Source organism: Ursus maritimus, unplaced genomic scaffold (genome assembly GCF_017311325.1).
Source record: "Ursus maritimus isolate PB19 unplaced genomic scaffold, ASM1731132v1 scaffold_7, whole genome shotgun sequence".
Lineage (NCBI taxonomy): Eukaryota > Metazoa > Chordata > Mammalia > Carnivora > Ursidae > Ursus > Ursus maritimus.
The window spans coordinates 18,215,457-18,227,242 of NW_024426885.1; the positions used below are offsets into that span (position 1 = coordinate 18,215,457).

General features: G+C 42.7%; 1 non-coding gene across 1 annotated transcript; it reads left to right on the top strand.

The window, feature by feature from the left end:
- Positions 1 to 11,305: 11,305 nt before the first annotated feature.
- Positions 11,306 to 11,412, top strand: LOC121101343. The gene has a single exon (XR_005833338.1). It is a non-coding gene; the product is annotated as a U6 spliceosomal RNA (small nuclear RNA).
- The last annotated feature ends 374 nt before the right edge of the window (positions 11,413 to 11,786 follow it).

Here is an 11,786-nt window from a genome sequence, read left to right on the forward strand (position 1 = left end):
TCTGTGCCTGGTCTCGCCGTGGATAAACAAGGGGCAGAGGGCATCCGTGAGTCTTATCTAAGTCCTGGGGGGAGGCCAGTTCTTTGCAGTGCACTGTTCTCTGGAACACAGAGGGTCAGGCCATTTCTTAACCTTCCCTGTTCTGCTAGATCACAGGGCTTAGGTGCAATGCAGCATCTTCAGGCCTTTAGATTTTGTCCACATGAGAAATGAAGTGAAGGATATATGACTAATCAATACATGGCCTGTAATACTGGAGTTTCATCCTAAAAGACTCCACTCAAAGACTGTTCAGCTGCCTGCCTATCATTCCTGGATCCCCAGCCTCTGGCTTCTCTTCCCTCCAGCCCACGCAGCCACTCCTGCTGCGTAACCAATGGACTCCCCACCAGCAGGGCAGAAACTACGCTGGTGACTTGCATCACCCACCACATTTGCAGGTACCTTGAGGAGGGCCTAACACGGGGCCTGCTGTTCATTCAGTCCCCAAAATGTCATCAAGTGAGCACAGTTTCTGATCGATTTAGGATCCACTCAGCTCTTTCCCGAAATAATCACGCAATTCACCAGATTCCAACTGGTGCCTTCACATGAGGAAGCATGACCATGGGAAAAGCCACAAGAAAGGGACTTCTATGGCCATGCTTCAAGTCCGAAGGGATCAGCAAACTTCAGCCAGCAAGCTCAACTAGCCCAGTTTCGAGAGGTGTGGTTGAATTGGCACGCAGCCACGCTCATTGATTTATGTACTGTGTCTGCTTTCACACTCCAGAGCAGGGTTGAGTTGGTGCCGTAGAGACCATATGGCCTGCGAAGCCTAAAATATTTACTCTCTGGACCTTTGCAGGAAAAAAAAGGCAGCTGACTCCTATTTCAGCGGTTGGCCCATTGTACCATTGCTTGCTTGCATTGTATATTGCAGGGAGCACTTTATTCTAGAAATGTCTAGGGCCTACTTCTTAGTTTGATTAAGATCACCAGAGATTGCCAGAATCTGGTCCACCTGAGGGCAAGGGGGGACTCCTCTGTGTTAAGACCTTTTTGCACTGCCTGTGGTCTGCCTGGCTTCTGCCTTGCTTACCCACCCAAGCCCACTTTTATTGGAGAGCCTTGCTCTTTTCTTGGGACTCTGGGTCCTTCTGTCTCTCCCCTGAGCTTGCTCTCTCTCCGTGGAGGCCTGATGAGTCTTCTGTGCGTCTTTGGTAGCTCACAGGTGGTGCTCTGTGGGGGCAGGGGTGGGGGAGGGCGGAATTATCAGGGAGTTACTTTGCAGAATAAAGACTCCCTTGTCAAAGGCCGCCATTTCTTTCTTTTTTTTTTTTTTAAGATTTTATTTATTTATTCGACAGAGATAGAGACAGCCAGCAAGAGAGGGAACACAAGCAGGGGGAGTGGGAGAGGAAGAAGCAGGCTCATAGCGGAAGAACCTGATGTGGGGCTAGATCCCATAACACCAGGATCACGCCCTGAGCCAAAGGCAGGCGCTTAACCGCTGTGCCCCCCAGGCGCCCCTAAAGGCCGCCATTTCTCATCTGTTTTACTTTGACCCAAAGCAGTCATCATTTATGAAATTATTTCCACAGCTTACCGAAGCATTTCAATCTTTTTGCTTTTCATTTTGTTTATGATTATAAATGCAAGGTATAGATTTTATAGAAAATTTTAAATATACAGAAAGATATTTAAAAGAAAAATACCATATTAATATTTTGGCATGTCTTATTTGCATCTTTTTTTCTTAGATATTTAAAAAAAATGGGTATCATGATGAAGATGCCATTGGATAGGACTTTCTATTTTGATGTATCAAGCACTTTCCCGTATTATCAATATCTTGGTAAAAGAATTTTTAGTAAATGTATATAAAATTCCATTTTATAGATATGCTAAAATTTATTAATTTCCCTAATTATGTACTCAGGTACCTCCTCTCTTTTGCTATAATAAATAATCCCATAATTTACATTTATGTATAAGTCTCTGCCCTTATTTGTGTTATTTCTTTATAATAGCACTCTAGAAATGGAATCACTTGGTCAAATAGTAGGAATCTTATGAGCACTGTTTATAATTAACAGCAAATAGCTTTCCTAGAAGTATATTTCAATTTATACTCCCTAGCCCTTATAATTTTTTATGTCTGCTAATCGACTAAAATGTTATTTGTTTTAATTCAAATTTATTTGAACCAATAATATTGAACATCTGTTTTTGTGCTGGATACTCATTCCCATTCTATTCCCTATAATACTTCCATTGTAACTTGTTCCCCAGTATTGAAAGTCAAGGTGACCAGGTTCCAAGCCTGGCTCAACCATGTTCCATCTGTGCAACCCTGGGAAGTATCTTTGGCTCTGCAAGCCTCCATTTTCTCATCAGTAGAATGAGAATGGTTATATGTACAGTCTTGTGATGACCGAGAGTGCCAAGCACCATGTCTGGTATATAGGGTTTCTTGAAAACTTTGGGGATTGTGAGAGGTGAGAGAGAATCTGTCTGATCTCATATCTAGAGTTTCTGATGTCTTTGGTTGATTTAAATTTGGAGTTTTGTTTTTAGTAAGCATACAAAAATAACAAAAGAAGACAACTATAACCAAAATCAACTACTAACAATTGCACATAGTGGTGAAAAATCCAACCTATAGATTGAGGGTGTGTTGCATGCACAGATGGGGTGCTAGGGACTAGAATACAGAGATGAATGGAGGCTGCAGCCCACCAGGATTGCAGCCTGGGCTCTGGCCAACTGTGGGTATGAATGGAGCTCTACTCTTTAATCGCCACGCGGCACACGAGTTCATCAGTCTATCACAAGTTCATCACCCTGTAGTATCCCTACATGTGTCATAATCTCCCCAAGCCTCCTTGCCACATACTGGTAGAGCTTCCACACCTTCCCCAGTCATTTGGGGGATCGCTGCAGTGGGAATAGGCCAGCCTGCCCCACAGCCACCTTCTCTGTGTTTGCCTGGTCGCAACAGCACTGTGGGTCTCTGCCATTGCGTTTGTCACCCTAACTCCCTGCTCCCTGACGTTGCTTCTCCTCTTTATATTCCAAAGCATCACCACCCCAGGGCTGTTGGGTAACAGAATTTAATGTAGGAAAAAGGGAAAGAGAGATTTTGGTGCTTGAAAGCACACAAAATAATTTAAAATTCAATAGATGTCGTTAAAATTTCCTGGTCCATCCCCGGTCCCAGGGAATTTCTTCCTGATTGTTTTTCTACTGAATTTCTGACTTTTGCAGATGCAGACAGGTTCTTTTTTCTTTTCTTCTACAGCAGTTGTTTTAAAACTCAGCCCTATTGATATTTTGGGTGGGATAATTCTTTGTTGAAGCTGCCCCCTGCACTGCAGGATTTTTGGCAACATCCCTGGCTTCCACCAACTAGATGACAATTGTACCTCTCCCGCGACCCCCATTGTGACTCCTGTAAATGTCTCCAGATATTGCCAAATGTCCCCTAGGAGTCAAATCACACCTGGTTGAGAACTACTACTTTAAAATTGTCTTCCTTATGTCCCTCTTCTTTCATTCTTGGGTTCCTAGACTCCTTACTCCTCCATGCATCAAAAGAACACTGACAAAATTCTTGATACTTCACTATGTAAAGCAGTTTGATTTCTCACATTGCCCTCATGTTAGGCTCTTGCCTTGACTTTGTAGTTGCAAAGAAACTTTACTGAGGTATTTATTTTGACTAAATACAAAAGACCTCTGTTGAGCCTCTATCCTTAGCAGTACAAAGAATGTGCAGGCTTTGAGATTATAGTCCTTCCTTTAGCTTATCCTAGACCAAATTAATAATGGAAGGCCCTTATCCACCCTGCCAAGGTCATGGTTTTGTGTGTGTGTGTATGTGTATGTTTCTATTCTTTTTCTGCCTCTGGCTATTCAACAGAAGGGTTGACGTACAGGTTTCTGAGGGTCTTTCCAGTAACTCTATACTCTAAACTGAAATGCAAAATTTGCTTTGGATATTTGCTATTTTCAGGAGCATTTACTAAGCATCCTGAAAGTCCCCCATACCTAAAATCTTACCGTTTTATAACCTGGCTCTTTCCTCTGAAGATTGCACTTACATTCAATATACTTGCACGGTAGGTCTCTGTGGGTCTTCCTTCTGTGGGCCCTGCAGCAGAGAAGAGTGTCAGTTGCTCCCCTGCTTTGGATCCTAGAATCCATTTCTCCATGCAGCTTTTGGTATTTGATTAAGGTGTTTCTGTGGGCAGGAATGATGAAAACTGTCAAGTCACGAGCTTTAAAGAGTGCATTTTCAGAGTCAGCTACATGAAGGAGAGGAAAGGTTTGGGGGGGAGTAGTCAAAGCTGAAGGATGCTTCTTGACAATGGACAGCCTCTTTCCTTTGTCCTGTCTGAGCTTAGATAGCTGGATTCCGCTGCACCTGTAATTCCCTTGGAAAGACCCTGCAGCAATCCAGCACGCATCAGGCTCTGGGTGGCATTTTCCAGTTCACAGGTGTTTGTTCCTTTCCTCAATTTCACACCATTATTCCCACTTACAAAGCTTTCCCTTACATTGTTATCATTCCATTTTTTTAGAAAAGCGAATCTGTGCATTATGTACTCAATTCTGCCATCTTCCCCCAGATACCCTCAGACAGGATGAGCTCTCTGACAGTCAGGACAGGGCTACTGAGGCGGGCCCTTCCCCCTCCCACCCAGAGGTTCTCCCGCAGCCCGAGGCAGTCTCTTAGCTTTTGTTCTTCCCTTTCTATACAAATGCGGACAAACACACCTTCTCTGCTGAATAGAGCAGGAGGAAGGTGATGTTTAGTCAGAGAAGTGAGGAAGGCTGAAAGAGCAATGCTTTCTTCAGATTGTGGGGTTACTTCTTAAAATTAATTATGCACATGCTGGGTGCCTGTTGTGCTAAGCTCTTAATATGCAGTTTTACATTTATCACTGTAACACTCTATCAGTTTGGTGCTATTATTCTTATCCCTGTTTTATAGGTGAGGACACTGAGGCTTAAGAAAATAAGTCTCATTTACCTATAATGGACTGCTATTCACCAAAAAAAAAAGGCGAGGGGGGGGGGACGACAAACTCTTGATATTTGCTATGCCATGGGTGATGGATAAGCCTTAAAACCATTATGCAAAATGAAAAAAGTCAGACACAAAAGACCTCATATTGCATGATTTTCTTTAGGGAAGTGTCCAGAAAAGGCAAATTTCTAAAGACTGGAAATAGAGGTATTTATAGAGACAGAAAAGAGTGACTACCTGGAGTGGGAATGGGGAATAACTGTAAATGGGAATGAAGGTTCTTACTGGAGAGATGAGAATATTCTGGAACTGCTTTATGGTGAAGGTTGCTCCTGTGGTAAAGTTACTAAGTCATTGATTTGTGCACTTGAAGTGTGAATTTATGACATATGCCCTATACTTCAATAACATTTTTAGAACTGGAAAGAAAGGGAAGAAAGAAGGAAGATGGGGAGGGAGGAGGAAGAAAAGAAGTCTCACGGGAAGGAGCAGAACCCGTATTTAAACCTGGGTCTCTTTCTGGAGGCCCTGGTACTTCACCTCTCTACTTGATTGCTTCTTCTGTTCTGTAGGCTCTCTTCCAGTGCCCCTCTACTTTTCCTTTCCTTCATCTCTCTCCTGAACCTAAAGGTTTCCTGCCTTTCGTTCACTATGAGTCCTTTTACAGGCTGACCCCCATGCACCAGGCCCCTGGAACCCACGTACAAGGAGGTTTGAGCATCCAGCACCATTTTGCATTATTATACTGGACTTCTTGACTCCGTCCCTTTGAGTTAAGCTTTGCTGTAGCTCTAGCCTGGTCTCTTTCCCTGGACCTGCAGGTATATTTTGGCTTCCCAGGTCATTTGTCATTTGGCAATCTGTGGGATGTGCGATGCCCTTGTTATCTGCCTCCATCTGCCCTTGGCTGTTCTGTGCAACCAATTGGCCCCTAGGACACGGATGTGGCTTCCACAGTGTTGGCCAGTGCCAGTGTGTGGCCTGCCCAGGGCTGCTGGATGGAGGGGCTGGGCACTCAGTGGTTCATCTGCAGAGTTAACTCTTAGACCTCTTGTACATTTTCCTTTCCCCTCTACAGAGCCCGTGCGAATTTCTTTCCCCTGGATTACGGACCAATCTGGACAAATGCAGATTTCAGTCTGAGACATTTGGTCACAACGGCCATTTCTTCTTTAAAGCTCAAGTTACTGAGGTTCACATATATTAAATCTAATACCTTCCTGAGACAGAGATAAACACAAATCATGGACACTCTTCAGGGGCCCGAAGATTTCTGCCTGTTGGTCAAGAATCATCTGGCTTTGAGTGACTAGAAACTAAACCTAAACAAGCATAAGCATAAAAGGAAATTTACAGGCTCATAGGAGCTTCAGGAATGTCTGTATCCAGGGGCTCACATAGTATTGTTGCTGTTCTCTATTCTTCTGTGCCCTGATTTCCTTGATGTTGCCTCCAATCAAAGGTAGGCATTTCCTTCATGGTTAAAAAAAAAAAAAAAGTCAGAAATTTGTTACTCAAGTCAGCATTTAGGTGAATTTCAAAATACCTTGAAGTCAAATTAGCACTCTTGATGTACATTTTTTCTTTTCACTGGCAACTCCCAAGCACCATCCTAAAACAGAAAGAAGTCATGGGCATTATTGAGTCTCATCCTCTCAGGAAGATCTAGACGCAGAGAGGGTATACACCACTCAGAGTAAGAGCTCAAGTTGGTGGCAGACCCAGTACTATTCACTTTGGTGATTCTTGCTTCTCGTGGCTAATGCGGGTAACAGATGCTCTCAAATTAGAAAATGGGAGAGTGTGCAGCCAGTTCTGACGGCATCTGATTCTAGTTCTTTATCTGAGCTTAGCCCAAAGCAATGTGTGGGAATAAAAAATAGATGGGAATGAGCGCTTTAACACTGCCGCTTGGAATTGAGCCCTCAGAGTCTGGTCCTGAGAGGGAGTTCAGCTGGCCTCGGAGACATCCGCCACGGCAGCCTTCAGCACTGGAGCTCAGCCTTGCAAAGCCCGGGTGCACCAATGCTGCAGCCATGATTCTCAAATAACACCCTCAGACTGAAGAGCATTCGTAGAAAGGGGCTGATGTTGGGGCACTTGTGTGGCTCAGGCAGTTAAGCGTCTGAGTCTTGATTTTGTCTCAGGTCATAATCTCAGGGTTGCGAGTGGAAGCCCTGCACTGGGCTCCCTGCTCAGTGCTATATCTGCTTGAGATTCTCTCTCCCTGTACCCCTCCCCTGCTCCTTCTCTCTCTCTATATAAAATAAATAAATCTTTAAAAAAAAAAGTGGCTGATGTCCTCAGCAGATGTCATGTTTCCTAACATGACTGGAATTGTCAACCTGTTCCATGTGTCAGATAACAAGCCACATCTAATATAGAGAAAGCAACAAGCTAAGTAATGTGGCATTCACTATTAGCAGCAGTGATTAAACTGGGTTCATAGCATAGATTTTGACAGCATTTACTATTATCTTTATCCTGAAACTACGTATTTCTAAAGGGAATGGGTGTCCACCTGCCACATCTTCATCTGTCAAGCTCTTTCCAGGAAATTTGAAAAGGATTTTACTTCCTTGACAGTGGGGGAATCCTGATGAATTTTTGAACTGGTTGGATAAAGATCTTCAGTGTTATAGACTTTAATTTTGAAAGTCTGGGAGATAGCACTTATTTTCTCTACCGCTGGCATTGCATTTGGGCTTAATGGGAGTCTCTCCTGCAGAACCACAAGGTCAGATTGGAGTGAGACGAGGTGGAGGAGACTGGTTGGGTAGCAGTATGCATGATGATGACCATAGTTTCCTGATTGGTATAGAGTGGTGCCATAGCATGTGGCAGAAGTGCATTAGCAAACCAATTCTCCTCTCAGAATGCATGCACCTGGGCCTTGAAAAAAGTCTTTGGAGCCTCCTTCACCCTGACCCCTTCTGAATTTTATTGGCTGCACAATAGGCAAGGTCCAGAGAGATGATTTTCTCTAAGCAGTATGTGCAACAATGAAAATACGGTTATAATTGATGGTTTTACCACTTTTTATGTGTAGGTCCATTTGAGCTATTCCAACTACTCGCTATTTAAGTGATATGGCGACATTAAGTTTTACTATGGCTAAAATTCAGGCACATTCTGGCACCAAGCCCCGATATCCTACGTTCTTGTCTCTCAGCCAAGCTGACCTTCTCTCCTATGGAATCGTCTTTCACTATTGGCTTCAGTCCCAATGGCCAGTGCATCTGGAAGCTATAGAATACAGTCTGCCAGTGAATTGGGCTGCGACTGGCTTATTTTGGACTTTGATTAATGGGCTCTTTAATCTGCCGTGATAGTCAAATGCAGGCTATAATGGGACGATCTCCCTGATGTCCTGTGGGGACAGAACATCCAGAGGATTCACAAGTTAACTGCTCCTTCATCAAGGCTACTGGGCTCGGCCTGTTGCCAAGTGGAGCCAGAAGTTGGGAAGGCAGGCGATGAAAGCATGCCTTACAGAAAAATGCCCTAGCTTGCTTTCAGTGGTACTTGGAGAGTGAGAGTGTCCAGTTTTGCTCACTAAGCAGGTGCCTGGCTTGATGCCTGGCTGTCAGCAGTGCTGGTGTGGAGAGGGCTGGAAGTACAGCCAGGCTGCTCCCGGCACACTGTATTCTTTGCGAGGTCTCAGAACCGAAGGAAAATTGCCAGCGTGTAGCCTGTGGACATGCTAAGCTTTGCACTGCATAGCATCTCGTGCTGAAATGGTGTTCTTTGAAGTAACAACCTTTTCAAATTATTAGTGCTCTGCCCAAGCAGCTATCATTTTCTTAGAAATGTCACTCTTCCCCTTTATTCGAATGATGCTGCACTTTCAATGATAAATGGCGCAAAGCTGTCCAAGCAAAAAGGAAAAGAAAAGAAAAAATCAAAAAGAAAAGAAAAAAATAAAACAGGTTTTTTAAAAAAGAGTGACCAGCTTAAAAAGAGGCCTTTCTCCATTGAGGTGAAGTCTTTTCCAGGAATCTGGTGGGAGATGTAATTTGGAAGAAGTACCTGAACAGGTGCGCTGTAGAAAGAATTGATTTAGAAACTTGGATGACAACAAGATCAACCAAGAAGAGAGAAGTCATAAATTTGGGAGGCCCAGTGCTGCTGCCTGGTTACTCTGGTGATCTCTAATCTCCTATGGTGGGACCATGTCTTTTGCACGTCTACACCTGGGGTGTGACATAGTGGCTAGGGCCTACTAGATGCTCAGTGTTTGGTGTATGAAGAAATGAAAGTTTCCAGTGGAGTGAAGGTACGACTTGACCTCGTACAGTAAACAGTTCCCAGACCTCTGGTTGCACTACAAAGCCAAACAAAGTTGAGTTGAGGAACATGATCCTGGCTGGGAAACAAATCACTTTCATGTTACCACAAATAATGGCACATATGAAAACATGCCAAACTTAGTGGCTTACCACGAGTGTTTGTTTAGTTAATAATTTGGAGGGTGGACAGTTTAAGTTGACCTCAGCGGGGCAGGTCACAGGGTCTAGGCTGGGATCCCGCAGGTGCTTGGTTTCCTCACCTGTGGGCCACGTAGGCAGCTCTGCTTCGGGAGGTTGGCTGGATGTCAGCAGGGAGAGGGGGTTGACTGGGCCATGTGGCTTTCATCCTCCATCCTACTTGTTTGTTCACATGACAGCAACAGGGTTCTGAGCAAATGCTATAGACTGACTGTGTCCTTCCCCAAATTGACTATGGTGAAATACTATCTCCCAATGCGATGGTACTAGGAGAGGAGGCCTTTGGTCTGTGATTAGGTCACAAGGGCAGAGCCTTCATGAATGAGATTAATGCCCTTATAAAAGAGACCCCTTCCACGACACGAGGACACAGTGAGAAAATACCTGTCTCTGAATCCGAAAGTGGACTGTAATCAGACGCCGAGTCTGCCAACACCTGACCAACTATGAGAAATGTTGGTCGTTTGAGCCACTCAGTCAATGGTATTCTGTTAGAGCAGCCCAAGTGGACTGAGAGAGTAGGGAGTAGACCAGCGTTTTAAGGCCGAGGTCAGAATGGGCAACAACATCACTTCTAGCCCATTGTCTTAGTCATCCCAGATTCAAAGGATGGAGGAATAGGCTTTATCTTCTAATGGGAATACCTGCAAACTTACACTGCAAAGGGACATGGATATAGGAAGGGAAATAATTATGGTTATTATTTTTAAAATCAGCTTTATTGAGGTGTAATTAAATACCAACAAACAACCTGTATTTAAAATGTACAGTCTGATACGTTTTGACGTATCCGTATGCCTGTAAAATCATCATCACAATCAAGGTTATGAACGTACCCGTCCTCAAAAGTTTTCTCATGCTCCTTTGTAATCCTTCCCTCCTTCCCCTCCCCCCATCCCCAGGTAACCACTGATTTACTTTCTGTCTTTGTAGATTGTCTTGCCTTTTTTAGAATTTTATTAAATGGAGTCATAAAGTAGGTACTCTTCTTGCCTGCCTGCTTCCCTCAGCATAATTATTTTGAGATTTATCCACGTTGAATATTTATCCATCGTTCATTCCTTATTGTGAGTGTTCATTTGTATAGATATGAGTTTACACGTTCACCTATTAATGGGTTTGGATTGTTTTTAGTATTTGGTTATTGTGAATAAATCTGCTATGAATGTTCACATTCAAATCTTTGGAGATATACTTTAATTTCTCTTGGGTAAACACCTCAGTGTCGAATGACCGGATCATAAAGTAGTTTTACGTTCAAGTTTTTTGAGAAACTGTCAAACTGTTTTTCAGAGTGCTTGTAGCATGTTACACTTCCACCAGCAATATATGAGGGTTCTAGTTCCTCTAAATCACAGCTATCCCTTGTAATTGATAACCTTTTAAATTTTTAGCTACTCTGATAGGTATGCACTGGTACTTCATTGAGGTTTTAATGTGAATTTCCCTAATGATTGACAATGTTGTGAATCTTTTCATGTGCTTATTTCCCTCTGGTATATCTTCTTTAGTGAAGTATCTAGTCGAATCTTTTGCTCATTTTTGAAAATAAGTTTTTTGTTTTCTTATTACTGACTTTATTTATTTAATTATTATTGACTTTTAAGTGTTATTCGTATATTCTGGATATAAATCCCCTTTTAGAAATATAATTTGTAAATATTTTCTCTCATTGTGTGGCTTTTCTTTTATTCTCTTAGCTATCCTTTAAAGCGAAAAGTTTTAAACTTTGTTGCAATCTAATTCATCATTTTTTTCTTTATGGATTATGCTTTTGATGTGGTATCTAGAAACTCTTAACCAAGTGCTCGCTTCAGCAGCACATAAACTAAAATTGGAACAATACAGAGATGATTAGCATGGCCCTTGTGCAAGGATGACACGCAAATTCATGAAGTGTTCCATATTTAAAACAAAACAAAATAAAACAAAGCTCTTACCACAAAGTCACCAAGGCTTTCTCCTATGTTTTCTTCTGGAAGTTTTATACTTTATTAAGTTTATTGTTTTAGATGCTACATTCCCATTGAGTTAACTTTTGTATATGGTGCGAGATATGGATATCCAATTGTTTCGGTATCATTTGTTGTAAATAGTATACTTTCTCCACTGAAATGCCTTCACATCTTTGTCAAAATCTCAGTTGTCCATGTGTGTGTGCATCTGTTTCTGAATTCTGTTTTGTTCCACTGAAGTCAGTGTGCTAATACCACACGATCTTGCTTACAGTTTTATAAGAAATACCTTGAAATCAGGTAATGTTGGTCCTTTATCTTCATTCTTCT